An 18,921-nucleotide genomic window follows, 5' to 3' on the forward strand; every position below is an offset into this window, starting at 1 on the left:
CAGTAAACTCAGGTGTACCTTAAGGAACAGTTTTAGGTCCACTACTAATTTTAATTTACATAAATCCTATTAGTACAAAAGTCAGATTATTTGCAGACGCTTGCATAATATATAGAAAAATAAAAACAACACAAGATACAGAAATTTTACAAAGAGAATTAGATGAATTACAGAAATGGGAATCAAATTGGAGCATGTCTTTCCACACAGAAAAATGTCATTTGTTAAGAGTAACAAAAAAACTAAAACAAATTCCACTTATTCATGGTAACTCTATAACACAGACTAAAAATACTTAGGTGTTATAATAAATAAAAAAACTGTCATGGAATCCACATATTGATGAAACTGTCAAAAAATCAAACAAAACATTAAAGTTTATTAAAAGAAATTTCTATAAATCAATAAGAACATAAAACTAAAATGTTATTTAATCTTGGTTAGGACAATAATAGAATATGCATCCTCTGTTTGGGACCCCTCGACTAGTAAAATCACTAAATTTAGAAAGCCTTCAGGACAGAAGACTCAAAGGTAAGGCAGCAATTATACATAAAACACTCAACCATAGTCTTCAAATACAAAACAAAACCTAATAAAATACTCTGAAAGACACACAGATAAAGGCACATTCCTAGTTCCACATGCTAGGACAAATTTGTACAAATGCTCCCTAGTGCTATACTGTAGTTGGTAGTTCTGTGAGTCTTTAGTTATCTAAGACAATTTCTTTATTTTACTTTTTATCTTATTAAGCAATGGAACTTCTCAAACCAACATGTTGAGGGCCTGTTTTGAAATCGTGTGAATTTCTCCGTTAGCCCAAAAACTATTTACACAATAGTTGTGGGAGCAACCTAGTAATGGAATTGAGAGGCTACACAACAATCCCACCTATCCATTTCAAAAGACTGCATCACAAATAAAGAGATTAGAAGCATGATTATACAATTGGACCCCAACGATAATGTGCTAACTGCTTTAAAAAATACGCAAACTAAAACTCTATGGCCATATCTCAAGGTCCTCGCAAAGACCTTCCTTTAGGGAACAGTACCAGGAAGAAGATGAAGAGGAAGACCGAGAAAGCGATGGGAAGTCAACATCAAAGAATGGACAGGTGTCATTGAAAGAAATTTTATCTAAGGCAAAAGACAGAGGAATGGAGAAAGACGGTCAACCGATCTTCTGTGGTGCACCAGTGGTTCAACAGACTTAGAAGTAGGTTCAATTGAAGGTGGGCAAATCGCGCACAAACAGTGATAATGTAATGTAACGCCGTCTGGGAGTGCTGTCAATGTAAGGTCGCGTACACAGCTCACCCGCGTCAACCTCACGTCACAAGGGGGCGCTTAGGTGAGCCATTGCCAGATTGGCGGATATAAAAGTAGAAAGGGATATAAGAGTCCCCACGAAATTATTCCAGAACTAGGAAGAACAAGAGGCATTTTAGACCCGGAAAGTTGTTAAACATTAGAAAAGTAACCGTAAAGAAACAAATGGTACTCGTCTGCTATCACTCAAGCGGAAAGGCGGGCTACTAAATTCATTCAAAATTGGAATCGTCTGCGAAATAATAGTGGGAAAGTGTTTACAAGAAGAAATAAGAACTTCTGCTGGAACAAAACACAAAAATCTGCATGTTCCGTGAAACTCTTCAGCAATTAGAGATTTGATTATTCCACCGGTGATATTTGAAACAGATACGCAAATTTTGTTAGCTATCAGGTGAGTTCAGTAGTGTGTTAATGTTTTATATCTTTGTCATTGTTGTCATTCGATATGTGCAGTGTAAGTTATTATTATAAAAATCTGCATGGGTGAGCCGTGTGATTGAGCCTTCTAAGTGAGCCGTCTAAGAGAGCTTTGAGGTTGAGCCGTCTAAGTGAGCCCGTGTGGGTGAGAGCTTGAGTGACTCCTCTCTTTTAAAAAGACTTGAACAGAAACCCTACAAATACACGTGGTGGATGATTTTCTTTTTCCTAACTAGCCAAGTACAAATGGCTTCCCCGACATATCCAATCGGTTTCAGGCAAGTTTGAGACAGGTTTAAAACACACTGTGATTTGTATTTCGTATTTTAATGTTGGCCATCAAAGATGCCCTTAAATGAAATAATCATTCAATCATTAAATCACATATTTGTTTTCAGTTCAGTCCTGACACTGAAGATTGGTCAAGATAGTTTGTTTCGCCGATTATAAGTATTTTAAAAATATTAACTTTGGTTGTTGGTTTCCTTTAGATTCTATTTCAAAGATAGTGGTTTGGTAGCAGCCACCTTTATAGATTTTCATTTTTTGTTTATGATAAAATACTTTTTTTTTTAAGGTGAGGGTCATTTATGGCAATAATTAAGTCTCTTATAGAGCGCAATGGTCACTCAGTAGCCTACCATGCTGTGAGTGTACGCAGTAAACATAAACTCAATAGATTGAACCTTTGTTTAGACAAAATTAGGAAATAAATTGATTTTCAGAAAGAAAACAAAACACAAGGTAAAAAAGAAAATATTATTAATTAATTTCTTTTTCTTTCTTTTTCTTTCTCTTTTTTTTTTCTTTTTCTCTCTTTTTTTTATTATTTTTTTTTCCTTTCTTTCTTTTCTTTTATTTGTTAAGGAAACCTCAGCATTTGTGCTTTCTACTAACCTTTTTTATCATGGGTATCCTTGGGCTCAATGCCTCTTTTGTGGGCTTTCTTTTTGGGCCTTTCTGCCTCTTTTTTGGGTTTCTTTTTTTTTATTGAAAAATGTTCACATTTTACATAAATGTTAAGTATGAAAGGAACTAGCAATAGTATTACATGATTAAATTATACATAAGTAGTAGCTTATAGTAATTTGAAGATTAAACTAATAAAATCATCTTTTAGGGAATCTTCATTTTTTTTATTTTTTTTTTGCTTAAGGTTAGGGCTACTTATTAATTTTGTATATCGTGTCTGACTGTTGTTCTATCATCTTCCAATTTTCATTCTAGAGCTTGAATGAAAAATTATGGTTTTAATTGAGGTAAAGAACCTGTCTCATAATGTACTACTCCATTTGCAACTTATTTTGATTTGAAAGATATTTTCACAAGCAGCAAGTTACATGCGAAACTTTCCAGAGAAATGGCAAGAGTCCTTTGTACATTTAGCTCTGCCAAGAAATGTATAGGGCTTTTAACACTCTCCTGAATCCCTAAGACATTTAGCTCTGTCAAATAACTGGCAGAAACTAATGTAGTTTATTGTCGTTTTTTTTTTTTAATTAGCCCAAACCACATTAACTTTGCAATGAAACACATGAAAAAAACAACAAAAGAAACATCTGGAAACACGGGATCAAGTGAATTTCTTGGCAAAAATTACAAATTTATATCCGAGATTAAATTGTCCATTGATTTTAACATTCAACATAGAAATAATCCAAATACATTTTTTTTTTCCTCATTTTAAATTTTCGATGCTTGATTCAGTTTTTTTATTATTTCCTTTTAACTTTCAAATAAATTGTGTTTTTTTTCTCGCCTATTTTTTTCCTTCTGCGTAACAAAAGGGATTAAAAGGGTTATGAAAATAAATTATCTTCACCAGCCGTGGTGCAGAGGCATTAGAAGATAAGATTGTATTATAAAGTCAGTAGGATTATTAGAAATTATCTCATTACGTGCGTAGTAATTAGCTTAAAACTTATTTTTGGTGTCAGACAATAAGAGATTTTCAGACTTCTGTCGGGTCACAATCATCTCTTCTTTGTTCTACGTTTGAATTTCAAGTTATTTTCTTTGTTTGTTTAAGCATTAAAAGCAATAGATAAAACTAATAAACAAGCGATTTGGAGATTTCGATGGCTATATAATGAGCCTAAACCTAAGAAAATGAGATTTTAAAATCGACAAAATAAACAATATTCCAAAGGAATAATAGTCGAAAAAAAAACAATAGGCAAAATATATTATAGTCAAAATAAACAATAGTCAATGACTATATGGATGGTTAAATGTTTCTAAGATGAGATAACATTACTTTGTGCTGTAGGTAATAGTGCTATCAAATTTGATTCAACAGTGCACAAAAAGATGGTTATAATGCTTTTCAAAATAAAAGATCACCAATACTTCCACATTATGTGCATCGGATACTCCAAAATGGTTGTTATTTATAGATTTCCCAACATTTATGAAAATCCCTCATACTTTAAATGAATTTTTATGAGTTTTCTGGAAATTTTAATAGTTTCGGGAGATTTTCATGACTTTTTCAAATATTTTGCAATTTCAAATTTCCAGGAGCTCATGGAAAATCAGGAGGCCGAGGGAAACCCTGTTATAAGTTAAAATGGTTTAATTTACAACTACAGTTAGCGCTGGGCCTATAAAAGTGGGGGCTCATTGCGGCCGCATAGGTTGCAGTGCCCTAAGGCCGGCCCTGCTGGAAAGGATGCCGCAGCCTTCACTGACATGGAAATGGACTTCTCTTCATATCACCTTCACCTATCCCTTAGTCTGATGGACCGTTGGGGTAGCACACATGATCTGTCGAACGTCTTTCTCCATTCCTCTTTGTCTTTTGCCTTAGACAGAACCTTTTTCAACGGCAGGCCCGTCCATTATTTTAAGTTGTCTTCCCATTGTTTTCTCTGTCTGCCTCTTCTTCTTTTTCCTGGTACTGTTCTCTGTCTCTGCATGAAGGTGTTTGCGAGTTCCGAAGACCCTGTAATATGGCCATAGAGCTCTACTTTGCGTTTTTAACAGTAGTTAGCAAGTCATCGTGGGTCCAATCGCTGTAATAACCCTGTCTCTAGTCTCCTCGTTTGTGTAGCGGTCTTTTAATGTGATACCTTGGATCTTTCTGTAGCTTCTCAACTCCATTGCTTGGAGCCTCCACTCTAGCACTGCAGTCAGCGCCCAAGACTCGCAAGCATATAAGAATGTGGCAATTGCTGAGACTATTCGAACATACATACCCACCGACAGCAAGACCACTCACATGTTCTTACTTACACAAACACTCACACCGAAACAGGAGCACAGTTAGCAACACTCACACGCTTAGACATACACACGTAGACCCGCTAAAAGTCAAACACGGCTGTAACTAAAAGCAACCGTTAACTGCTCAGGCTGTCGTTTGGTCACGTCACTGACCGGAAGTTCATTAGTAGATCCATTTCCCAGGTAGCAGTTTCACAAGTCTAATGTGACAGTAGGGCGGGTTAGCTTGATTGTTGCTGATTGCCCCCCTTGCCGCCTCAAAGATTTGGGGAAGGGGCAGTAACAAATTATAAGTCATGAGAATTTCGTGGGCGAATAGCTGCAGAATAAACGCCCCTCCCCCACTCCTGTAAACTAAGACTTATATTTCTTTGAATAGCCTGTAGTGTTGGCGGGTAGAGAATATGGAGCTGGTACATTCGGTTGGAGGAAAATATTTTTAAGTTACCAGAGGCGACACATCTATAATTAATGGAAGATGTACAATAGAAAATAAATCAAAAGAAATTGAACATGGCAAAACAAAAGAAACTGTGGACATTTTTAACTTCAAGCTTAGTTTTAATAATTAACTCCAATCATAAAGAGGAACTATGAGGGGAGAGAATGCTGGTGGGGAGATAAATGTAACGACACTGCCTTCCCCTTGTCACACACCATGTTGGTAGGTTGATAAGCAGTCCATTGTTGTTGACCTCCTTGTTGATGCCACATCTCCAGGTTACCTTAGCATGTTACTTTAGCGTGTAACTTTAGAAAGTTACATTAGCTTGTCACTTTGACATGCTACTAAGCATGTTACTTTAGCATGCTACTTTAGTATGTTACTCTAGCATGTTACTTAGCATGCTTCTTTGTCATGTTACTCTAACAATTTACTTTAACATGTTTCTTTAGCGTTTAACTCTAGAAGGCTACTTTAGCGTGTAAATTTAGAAGGTTACATTTGTATGTAATTTTAGCATGTGATTTTAACATGTTACTAAGCATGTAACGTTAGCATGTTGCTTTAGCATGTTACTTTAGCATGTTACTTTAGCATGTTACTTTAGCATGTTACTTTAGCATGCTACCCAAGCATGTAACTTTAGCATGTTACTGTAACATGTTACTTTACCATGTTACTTTACCATGTTACTTTAGCTTTTTACTTTACCATGTTACTTTAGCTTTTTACTTTAGCATGTTACTTTACCATGTTACTTTAGCATGTTACTTTAGCATGTTACTTTAACATGTTACTTAAGCATGACACTAAGCATGAAACTTAAGCATGTTACTTTACCATGTTACTTTACCATGTTTCTTTAGCATGTTACTTTACTATGTTTTTTAGCATGTTACTTAAGCATGTTACTTTAGCATGTTACTTTAATATGTTACTTAAGCATGACACTAAGCATGAAACTTAAGCATATTACTTTACCATGTTACTTTACCATTTTTCTTTAGCATGTTACTTTACTATGTTTTTTACCATGTTACTTTAGCATGTTACTTTAGCATGTAAATTTAGCATGCTTATTGCGCTCCTTCACTTAAAATCTTCAATTCCAAATCCTTCTCAATCTGGATTCGAACTTAAGCCTCCTGTTATGGCCTGTGCTTCATTTGTAAAGAGAATGTGTACACACGTTTTATTATATAACTTCTGTAGTGATGTGTTTATCTCCCTTGTCCACTTAGAAAACTAGTGTCTAGATATGCTCAGCGGCGTAGCAACCCAAGCGCGAAGGGGTTCATTGCGCCCGGGCCATGACCGACGGGGGCTCATTGGCACCACTGAAAGAAAAATTGCAAATTGCAAGTGCTGCATTAAGGATGACTAGATTAATCTTGATCTCGTTCAATCTCGTTTTTTTAAGAGACCCATTATCGTAACCCAGGACCATGATGACCTCGCTACGCCACTAAATATGCAACATATTACAATAAAATACAACACAACTGGTCAGATAAGATGTTTGGGGGGAGTGCCTTAAATTCACTAATTTTTCTACATTTCTGAGCTCCAGAAACTCTTTCTCATGACGTCTACAGCACATAATATAACCAAATAGAATAAAATTAAGTTTTGGGACATGCAGATACTAAATTTTGAGAGACATTCGAGGCAGTAATTTTTATATTTAAAAGTTGGATTTTGGAAAAGTGCATTCTTCCCACTTGGGTGTCACGCCACTGCTTAAGAATCTATACACGAGATGTAGGTATATATTTTTTCTTATTCATTGTAATCGCACTATAATTAATATAATAATGAATAAAACGGCATTCGAAAGTTATTGTATTGTAAAGGTTAGACACTAATTGCAGTTATGGAAAATACACAATTATAATTTCTGGAGAGAGAGAGAGAGAGAGTGTGTGTGTGTGAGAGAGAGGAGGAGATAGAGGAGAAAGTACGACCTATTATTATTTACGAACAGTTTTTATAGTTGAGACATGTACGACGAATTATGTACTGGCGTCAAAACAAAGTGGAATGGATCAGTGCAGTCTCAACAGTAGGCCTAACCTTTTCTGCTTGTTTGATTATCATTGAATAATGGCATTAACTAGTTCACAATATTCTAGTAAGAGATACTATTTAATTTTCTAACAGATATAATATTCATTCATTTATTTGATACCTGTTTTATGACATAATCTAAAGGGTAAAATCGTGCTAGACGATTTGATGAGCAGGCAACTGGTAGACACCTAAAATACAGCAGCATAGATACGTTTTGTGACCTCCTTTACATTGATATAGTAACAATGAATAGAAAGGTGCATGGCAATTTAGTTTTTCATCTTCTTACTGGGAATTCTCTTGGACAATGGATTTTTCTATCTCTCTTACGTTAGTCACAGAAACAGATATAACAAAACCAACATAACATACTTATAGCAGGGCCGGTCTTAGGCCGATTTGACCGATTGCTCCAAATTGAGCCCCGCTCCTGGCAGGGCCCGCGCAATTTATATTTAGCATATCACTGTCAGCCCATATTTCTTGTCACTGGCTTTTAAAAGTGTAGGACTTTAAGGGTTAACGTATTTAGTGTATAGTACGATTGACGTAATAAAATTAAACCACTGGCGCCTATGGCGTTTGAGTCGCTTGCTGTGCATGTTGTATTAATAAATGTTCATATATATATATTAATGTTATAGTTGTATATTTAAAAAAAAATAGAACAGGTGCCTCTCAAGTATCCATTAAATTGGGCCCCACAATGTGTAAGGCCGGCCCTGCTAATTGCTACTTAATAGAAGGAGTAACTTTTTCTTGTGTATTAACTCTATCTCTCCGTAATTATTTTCCGCACTCAGAAGGAATTATTCATTTTTCCAATTTGTATTTCACTAGCCTGTTAGGGTTAAACTTCAATAACGTTTTCCTTTTAATCAGACCATGTTATAATTGGTATAGATAGTTTTATATTCCTTTTATAGAACACGAATCAAAGTTTATGAACCCAAAAATTAAGTTAATTTAATGGGGTCAAATCAACGATGGTATCATGAATCAGGAGAGAAAGAGTTAATGTGTCTCGGTTACCTTTCAAGACTTCTCCTTGCTTCTTAAATATACATTCAATGCTATTTAAACAGGTCTTTGTGATAAGCTTTTATTGGAGAGTTAAATAGTGCTGGAATATTCAGGTGTAACCAGTGTACAAAATGAAGGATGTATTGATAGGATTTGTGTAGGATCTAGTTCATCCGTTTTGTGCACTTTTTATTACAATGCTTATCAACTCACTCTGTCTGTATGTCTGTCTGTCTGGTAAAAAGTTTATACACATTAATTCCCCCCACAACCAAACTCGAATCGAGCTGAAATGTTGCACAATTTGTAACCAGACAAAAAAGAATAGTTTTAAAAAAATAACAAATTAGTTAATTATCAATTGGTAATTAATTATTTTTGTTAGGCATCGAACAAGGGAAAGAAATCGTACTCGACAGATGTGGTGGTATAAATTGAATTAGTCCTCTTTATACTTTTGGAGAAAAATAATTCGCCGCTTTAAAGTTGGAAGCTAACGGTAGATAACTATAAAACCCTCTATTTTCACAAGCGTTTCTCTGGCACAGTGATTAGTCTTAGTGTGTTGGCCTGAGGAGGCTCGAGCCCATGAATAAGAATTCAGGTCTTTCAAGTTTAAAAAAAATATAAATGCATTGAAAAAGCGATCACGTAATATTTACACAGATACGCCCCCTTCTTTCTCCCACCCCCTACCTTTTCTCAACTGGTCCAGACATGGGATAGGATCATAGCGTGTTAAGCTAAAAGCATGAAATTGCGCTAAAAAAAACCAAATGGTAAAAATATTTCTATTCGCACAGATTTATTATTGTTTGTCTAGATCTATTTCCAAATTGATACAAACTAATCGATACAACTACGCTTAATATAACTATTTTTTTTTCTTTTAAGTATATTCTCTTATCACCTCGTAAATCTGTGTAAATGATCTCCCTTAATAGAGATAAGTAGTTTTTTTTTTTTCTTACTTAGAAAAATTAGCTTTTTTTTTTTAGTTCCTTTTCCCATTTCTGTAAACCATCTAATTTGTCTATTTCACTATTATATTGTTATTATTGTTCTCTATATTATGCAAAGCATATGCAAATGGTCTACCTTTTTTTTTTTCCTGAACTAAGGCAATTTGGTAGGTCATTTTTAAGTCTATTAGAAACAGTAGTGGTTCTAAGACTGTTCCATGAGGTACACCTGAGTATACTGTTATGTGTATTTATTTGGAGACATTTATTACAAAGCGTATTTCAACTCACTGTCTGTCTGGTACACAGTTTGTACACGTTACGTCTCCCACATCCTTGGATCAAGTTGAAACTTAGTACACTTATTCCTTTTCGATGACAACACATGAGTTAATTTAAAAACAACAACTAACCAATTAGTCAATTTTAAAAAAGGAGTATATTTCCTCTTTCAAACCTTGTGATCAATTTGATTAAAGGGACAGTTGCAAATGTCCCTACATTTAGGGCCGAATTTAAATATATGGAGGCCCCCCACTTCTTCGAACGCTTTAATTAAAAAAAAATACAAATGACTAAAAGCAAGCCATAGTATTGCGGTGTTGAGGGGGCTGGTGACTAAGAAGAAAAGTGCTTGGCTTCCTAACATTGTGGATCTCAAAGTAGAAATTCGGTGAGGATTGGGAATTCGAACGTCGATATTTTTGAGTTCAACTGTCTCTAATTTTTACATGTCATACGATGGGTAAGTAAAGGCGGTTGGTCGGCCTGCTGGCCCCATGACATCCTCGTTAAACTTCGGCCCTAGAAACGGATGAGATTAGCATCGCCTGACCCCCATAGATTGCAAGTTCTGAATCGGGTATGCTACTTACTTTCGTTTTTGTAACAACTGCAAAAGATGCATCACATCTTTGTCCATATCAACTCGAGTACAATTATTTCTCTCACCATTCTAGGATCAAGTTCAGACTTTGCAACTTATTTCATTTTCTCTGACAAAACAGGAAGAAAAACAACAACAACAACAAAAAAAAAACAGTTAATTAATTTATTAGCGGTAATAAATTAATTTTGTTTCATAATGTATTGAGGCACATGGCTGTAAATGTGCACTTCTTTCACTTATATAGGCCTAAGCTTTTTTTTTTTAAATAGGTATTTTATATATTTTGCTTCTTTTTATTTTATTTCGTTGTTACTGTTATCATTATCACTTTGGTACCATTCCCTGATGGGTGTGTCCATACCCCCTAGCGACGCCACTGCTTAAACTCTTTGCTCCAAAACAGATCACGATGAAAGTACCCGGTATCGTCTCTATGTTTATCGAGTACATCTAACTTAACCCTTTCCTGTTTCATGTAAGTCTATTTGGGAAAGTAGGCCAGGATAAGGTAGAGCAGGTAATATATAATATCTCTTCCTTACAACAACAAGTCAGGATGGCCGAGCGGTCTAAGGCGCTGCGTTCAGGTCGCAGTCTACTTCTGTAGGCGTGGGTTCAAATCCCACTTCTGACAATTTTTTTTTTAACCTTTATTTATTCATAATAAAAATATTTCTGTATGGTAGATTTCCCCCACCCCCCTCAAAGTGGCAATTTAAAATTAAAAAAATATTCAGGATGGGGAAAAAAAAAAGAGTACATTTCAATTTCCATGTTCGGATCAAAAGAGATCCATTTATTAAATTAGGTCTAATTATTTGTATTGCTCTCCGATCTTTCTATCTCTTTACAATCTCTTTTATTTTCTCTTACTGTTCCTAAAAATTATCTACCCCCCATTCATTTTATCATGCCACTAATTCATCCAAGATCAATGCATCGCTAGGAAATAATTTAACATACAAATCTTTTTTATCCAATTTGTTTTTTCAATGGAGATTTTTTTATTTCTTTAAGGGAAAAACAAAACCAACAACCACTTTTCTCACAAATTTCCGCATAATAGTTAGCTGATCAATGAGGAAGATTTCCTCCACTGGTCGACACGCATCGTTTGAGACTTGAACTATTTCAATAAGATGAACAAGCTGATAACATAATTGTTCAGTCGGTCTACATGTTTTGTTTTTGTTTTGTTTTTTTTTTAATGTGAACAACTTGAGTTCATAATTGATAATGAGATTGGAAGTTCATAGAGAAATGCCAACAATAGACTAGAGGGGGACTAGAGCATATACTGCCTCGAGTAGGAAGTTGGGTGCTTTAGATCGATGACGAGGCTGAGAATGACGTCATTGGCAGAGTGCTATGGATGGCTGAAGAGAATAAGTTTGTACAATTTTAATTACGAATCACACGAGAATGTGTCTCTTCCTATTCTAATTTTGTTACTACTTTAAAATTTAATAAGAATTGTAAAAGAATGTTTTATATGTGTTTATCGGTAGCTTCATTTTTTAACGGTATAATTTTTCTTCGTAATTAAATGAGGGTGGGGGCGGTACGTGACGTTTTGGCGCCGCCGTTTTGGCGACGCCGTTTTGGCCCCGCCGTTTTGGCGACGGGACGTTTTGGCGCGAGCCGTTTTGGCGACGGGACGTTTTGGCGCGAGATATCATTTGACGATAATTTAATAAGCACTTAGTTTTTTTTTTAATGAACCCTTGAATTCCAGCGACTTAGGCAAATAACCATGGTGTCTATGTATACTTAACTTAAAATATTTTGAGAAACATGGTACATGTATATGATGTATTATATTTTTACTTATTATTAGCAAGTGTTTGGTATGTATAGCTGGAGATACCATACAGTCATTAAATAAACCAATGTTAATGTAAACAAATAATTGCATCAATTTTTAGTCTATCATCGTTTCATTTTGTTTTTAATTTTAAAGTAATATCTTAAAAAACCTTTTTGAAAATAAAAGTGTGACTCTTAATAAACACACATACACAAGCCAAAATGTTTATTAAAGAAAATGATGTGAAAAACAAACACACATTTACATTTAGTACGTGAAAAATATGTCTTAAGACAAACACTCATGCAAAACATAGATATGAATAATTCTTTAAAAAAAAATAATAATAAACGTACATAATGTATTTCGCGCCGAAGCGTCCCGTCGCCAAAACGGCTCGCGCCAAAACGTTCTTCGCGCCAAAACGGCGGGGCCAAAACGGCGGGGCCAAAACGGCGGCGCCAAAACGTCCTGCTTCGGGGTGGGGGGGGGGAGTTGCGAAAAAGCAAATACAAATATTTATAAGCGATACCTGAGCTTGTTCTGTGGGAACTTTTCTTAATTTTTATAAGTTACCGCAAGGGGAAATTGAGCCGCTGTTAGTTTTGCGTGGCAGGGGCGAATGTTTGTTTGTCTGTCTGTCTGTCCGTCCGTCCGTCCATACACCTAAATCCTTCAGATTTAACATCTCAAAATATAAAAGCGATATTGAAAATTCGATTTCACCATTTTTTGTAGTGTGTTTCAAAACAGGAGCAATGGTGCTTTTGTTCTTCTGGAATCGAACCTTTTACATATATGTATATTATTCAATACGCAAACCTTTTTTTTTTATACAGACACACCCTTTATAAAACAAATTTTAATAATCTTAAATAAGAGACAAAAAACAAATATTAATAGTCATGCAATTGTGCAGAGTACACCTGTAAGACTAGTATATAAAACTTATAGAAAGATTTTTTCTATTTGCCATAATGGTAAACACCAGGGTCAGGGATGTGCCGAAGAAGTTGAAGACAATTGATATTTAATGCACAACATGTGACCGTGCAAGGGACACAGGGATTGGCCGCTCAAGATGTAGATAAAGGAAAAGATTTGTCTTTCCAGACGTAAAATGACCTAAAGTAATGGCAGAGATATAATGGACTTTTTTTTATACTAGTCGACCCACGGTGTAACATACGCCGCTATTTTGCAGGGCCGGCCTTAGGTCACCGCAACCTATGCGACCGCAGTGGGCTCCGCATTTTCATAGGAATCTGATAAATCCACTGAGAGCATGGTGACGTTAGTATGATTAATGCATAAAATCGAGAGTTCTAGTCCCTTATATCAGCCTGTTCATTAATTAGTTCATGAGTCTGTCTTCATGTACACATTCCTGCTAATGTTCGAACTTGTCGTGTTAAGGCAGACGTCAAGTATTGGGTGTGAGTAATGTTTACAATCTTCATTTTGTATGGATGAAGATAAGAGTGTGGTTATTGATTGTTCATAGTTTCTGATATCCATGCATCAATGTTCGCTATGACATTTCGAAAAATAGCTTTTCAAATCTTATTCTACTCTTATGTTCGTTTTGCTACAAAAATTAATCCTCTCCTTTCGCAACCACTGCTGACAAACCTACAGACCCACAGGGGCCATCCTGGAGTTTATGCCTATCTTGGTTTTGTACGTGTTTATATATTTGTACAATTTTGCTTGATTGGCGACTATTTTGACTATTCTGACAAACGTATATAAAGAAGGGGCCTCCCTTGCCGATTTAAACAGGCAACCGACTTTCCGAAGTCCGGGCTAACTGCTACTAACTTCATTACTGAATATTCCTATTTAAAAAACAACTAAAGTGTAGATACTGAGGTACTGTAAGATTTGGTAGAATCACTTGGAGAAGCAAAATGTACCATTATCCATTTTGACCCTGATCAAGTGTATGCAAGCAGTCAACAGTAAAACCATACTTTCGTTGGATCAATAAATCAAGTCTCCAAACATTGAGTTGGACTTAACTTCAGTTTTCACATCTCTTATAGTGTACATTGCCACTTAATTGACTGTAAACATTAAAACTCAACTCGAATTTAGCTTCACTTTTAAAGTTGTTTCTGAAACCTGGCCAGAAAGCTCCAAAACATCTGCCAGAGTGGAACTTCAATAGGCCGTTGTTATCTCTGAGCCATCTTCCTCTTTGAAGCGCTATCACAAAATCTTCTAGGCTACATAATTGCCAGATTTTGTAAACAAATTGAATTTAAACTGACTGTCACGTCACGTGTTCCAAATTAATTATGTATATAGGGGGCACTTACACACAGACACACATAAATATGTGAGGCATAGATTCATGTGTGTGTGTGTGTGTGTGTGTGTGTGTGTGTGCGCTGGAGGTGGGCGCTATAAGTTACACGTAGTAGAAAGAAGAGATTCCGTTTTCTCATAGAAATAATTCTTGTAAAGTTCAAGCGTGACTCCAGAGCTCTCGTGTTTGTTGACCATAAAGCAAAACACTAATGTGTCTATTGGTGTGATGAGTTTCACAATCACAGCGTGCTTATCACGTGACCATCTCATCTGAATGTAAAGTCGTCTGCTAGTACATTCTCGTCTGCTAAATGGTGAATAACTTGTTGAGGATGTTTGTTTTGTTTTTTCTTTTTTTTTTTAACTTAATTTTTTACACAAAATTGCATTAGTTATTCTTAGAAAGCGACAGAGAGAGAGAGAGAGAGGGAGAGACTGAGATGGAGACTGACAAACAGAGAGAGAGAGAGAGAGAGAAAGAGAGACAGAGCACTAGAGAGAGAGAAAGAGAGAGAGAGAGAAGTGGACAGAGAGAAAAAAGACAAAGAGAAATAGTTTGTATAAGCTTAATTGCCTAATACAAGGTGCAACTTTGGACATACAATGGAATCGGGTGTCAGTGTTTTGATTATTAGTCCGTTGATTATTATCAATGGTAAGTTGGTGGTCAGATACAAGACAGCTTCCCCCCCCCTTACTTTATGCGAAACTCACTCTTTTTTTTTTTTTGTCGATTATTTGTTGACCTCAGATTTCGCACTGCCCTTTAGACACGTGCCCTTTCCCCTCAGAATTGAATTATGTGCAGTATTGAATAAAATATGATCGATTGTATCCAGCTATTCCAGGCCTCTGGGACTCGCAAGGTTCTTTGAATGATTGAGGAATGTTGTTTTCTTTGTCAGCCACAAGATAACCACAATACATCACCAAAACATTCACAATTCATCCTCAATACATTCATTTTCTTTAATTATGATGGTCCTTATTGTAATAAAAGAAATCTACTAAAATTACCAATATCTTGGCTTTAATAAAAAAGATCCCAGTAAATACATCCACGTCTCACATGTGTGATTGTACATTCGACACACAACGGACATGGATGGCTGCCTGGCCGTGCGGTCTGCGCGCTGGACTGTCGTTCGGTCTTCTCGATTGTCCCAGGTTCAGACCATGCCCGCTGTCACACCATGCGGGAGGTTTTGGGCTAGAATGTAGATTATCTTCAACTTTGAATGGACATCCGAAATATAGAAAAACATTTTACAAACATGAACTTCTGACACCATTGACACAAGCAGAACATAAAGAAATCAGTTACACTTCATTTAATATTTCACTTTACAGGATAAATGATGAGAAAAGGATAACGATTTTTTTTTAAACTGTGAGCCTTAGGCATCATCATCTTCATACTTTATTTCAGGAAGAGATTGAGAGGTTCGAATCCTCCCTTTGATACAAATAAACTGGATTAAAAACCTTGAGATGGTACGTGTGATGTTGCTTGTTCAGGCTGTCTTGAGGTCAACTCTAGATGACTTGAATTTCAACCAATTACTCTGCAAGCGTTTGAGCTTTATTGTTCGGGTGTATTCAGTGTAGTTGATCAACAATACAGAATGAACAATACATCGGTTTTAACAAGTAAAGAGATGTAGTCAACGCTGATGAACAATTAAGATAACTATGTTGATTCTAAGAAAAAGGCCACGGTAAAAGTCTCTGTTATTTAAACACGTCGTTACCCTAGAGGATTCTATCACTAACTGATTTTCCGGTCTCTAACCCCAAATATCCCAAACGTCACTAGTCCCGTTCAATATGCGTCTTCTATGGTGCGTCGCTAAATAACTAAACTATAAATAAGGTGTCTAACAGATTTAATGCTCTGATCTAGCAGAGATAGAAGCTTCCGTATTAGTCCTATTGGATTGGATTGTTGGAAGGTTCCAAGCAGATACCAGGAAAAGAAGATAAGCAAGTTTGTACTGTTGCAAGTCAACACTCTGGCTGGCAAAATGGAAGAACACCCAAACACTGTGAAGAGACGAAATCTGAGCTGGTTTAGTCATATGGCTCACTGTCTAAAGACCTTCCTCCATTCATATATTCCATGGAGGATAACGAAGAGGGAGTCGTCCGAAGAAAAACTGACTGGACAATTTAAAAAAAAATGGTCGGGTCTCGCTCTTGATATCCTACTAAGCTGCTGACCTGAATGAAATGGAGGGATTTGGTTACTTGAACTGTCACTGCGCCACTACGACGGAAGTCAAGGGACAGATGATGCCAAACAGATGAGCAAAACTTGAAGACGGAAAAACTGGTCCCAAAACGCATAATGGAAGCTGTTTGATGGCCTACGCCCCAGACCAGACCAAAGACAGAGATGAAAACTACCTAGCAAATTTAAACTTCGATCTTCAACTGTTTAATAATATCATCATTCTTTTACATTTGAATTTGTATACATACTTCATCCTAACATTTAACTGACAACGAATTGAGTGATAGAATAGAAGCGAGTTAGGCCGCTGCTACTATCTTTAATGGTGAGATACAAAGTCAATATTTCCTGACCTTTTGCCAGCGAAATTTACGGATCATCTTCATTCTTATTTTTGAATTACTTTGGTATAGCGCAACTTTCAGGCTATAAGCGTGATCTGTGCTCTGTTGTCCAATGTCTTTTGTGGATCTGTGTGTGAGGGGAAGGGTATGTGGAGCGTTTCCGTACAGCTCTTCTTGAATGGAGATTTGCTCTCGAGCTACCTTGATTTACAGTTAAGCTGTTAATGCAACTCAGCCAACATCTTACACATTTGTTAGGACCCTTTAGTGTATGTTTTATTTAACGTCTTAAGTCCCAATTCTCCCCTTGTAAGTTCTCACGTGACTAGAGAGGTCAGTCGCTGGGACACATGCAAGGTCAAAGGTTGAGGATTCAACATCACTTGAGATGACAACGTTTTTTAACATTATTCCTGTTACTGGGATGTTCACCATCGGTAATCCAGAACTCCTCATTTAGTCTTGCCTTCCACGTTTGACTACTTTGTGCTTCTTTCTAAAAAAAACTGTTAGTGCCAGTCTAAAGGTGCTGGGAGTTACTCTTGCTAATGCATATTTAGAGTGGAGACCAGAAGGTCTCATGTCGTATCTCCATTCATATATTCCATGGAAGGACAAGACACTCATTGATAACATTATCACATCTTTTGTTTGCTCCTCACTGTCTCCCGCCTCGTACAATGCCTTGTAATTGTTTCCCTTTACAAAGTCTTTGTTTCTCAACAGGTGGTCATAGCACCGAGACTCAAAAGTAAAGTAGCAATTATACATAAAACACTGAACCATAATCTTCAAATACAAAAACAAAATTTAATAAAATACTCAGAAAGACACAAAGATAAAGGCACATGCCTCGTTCCATTTGCTAGGACAAATTTGTACAAATGCTCCTTCTTCCCTAGTACCATTAGAGCATGGAAGGGGTTGCCTGAGCTAGCCAGAATTTAAGTCATTGGTAAACATGCATGACTAGATGCATGACGCGTAGGACGTAATCATCTTCTTTTTTGAAGTATCGTCTGTATTTTATAAAAAAATAAATTAAGACGCTTTATAGATTGAATGATGATGTTTATGTTCTTGATAGTAAGTACATTTTGCGAGATATTACCAATTTTTTTTTAACGTTAAATAATAGAACACTTATAACAATCAGTCGATTAGAAAGTCGAAATAAATTAGCAAAATGGTCGGCTAACACAAAGATGAGAAGAATGAATACACAAGACAAAAAGAAATATATAATACAAGGTAAACCAACTCAGATTTGGGGGATTCAAAGGAAGACAACAGAAAAAAAGGGAGATAATTTAATAATGAGGTAGAATAGTGGCCCTTTCATTCCTCATTGACACGTGTTGGTGTTGTACTTCCCCAGGAATGGAACAAATGAAATCAATAATTAAAAGCAGGTCTATTAGTTTCAAACGCAGGGGTACTATTTTGAGAAAGCAGGAAACGTCTGTCGCATGTGGAGTCCTGGATTTTTAAAGCGTGGTTGAAGGCCACCCATCTCGATGGGGCTCCCAGCGTTTGTTAAGCATAAGAGTTGTCTTACTGTTAGACGAATCAATCTTTGTGTTGGACACATAACGCCATCGTTAACACTTTAACATTTTAACAGGTAAAACTTTCTTAATAAACTGACATAATCTCTTTGAAGGGTCTTTTTAGTACAAGACAATCACCAAGCCCGTTGGAACCGAGCTAATGGTGCTAGATATGTTTGTTTTACATGTTTTGAATGTTCGTCCAGAGTTGAAGATAATTTTCTTCCTAGTCTAAACCTCCCGCAGGACGACGGGGGACGGCAGCTGGCAGGGTATGAACCTGGGACCACCAAGATGACGGAACGA

At 36.3% G+C, this 18,921-nt stretch overlaps 1 protein-coding gene and 1 non-coding gene across 2 annotated transcripts in view; both read left to right on the forward strand.

Annotated features, from left to right (window-relative positions):
- The first annotated feature begins 1,397 nt into the window (after nt 1-1,397).
- Nucleotides 1,398-18,921, forward strand: part of LOC106058880 (nuclear pore complex protein Nup98-Nup96-like) — a 59,567-nt gene continuing 42,043 nt past the window's right edge. Inside the window, exon 1 of the mRNA XM_056012869.1 lies at nt 1,398-1,728. The gene's annotated coding sequence lies outside the window, so the exon portion shown is untranslated. The remainder of the gene's footprint in view (nt 1,729-18,921) is intronic.
- On the forward strand, nt 10,919-11,002 carry Trnal-cag (transfer RNA leucine (anticodon CAG)). The gene has a single exon. It is a non-coding gene; the product is annotated as a tRNA-Leu (tRNA).

This window comes from Biomphalaria glabrata, chromosome 15 (genome assembly GCF_947242115.1).
Source record: "Biomphalaria glabrata chromosome 15, xgBioGlab47.1, whole genome shotgun sequence".
NCBI classification, from domain to species: Eukaryota; Metazoa; Mollusca; class Gastropoda; family Planorbidae; genus Biomphalaria; species Biomphalaria glabrata.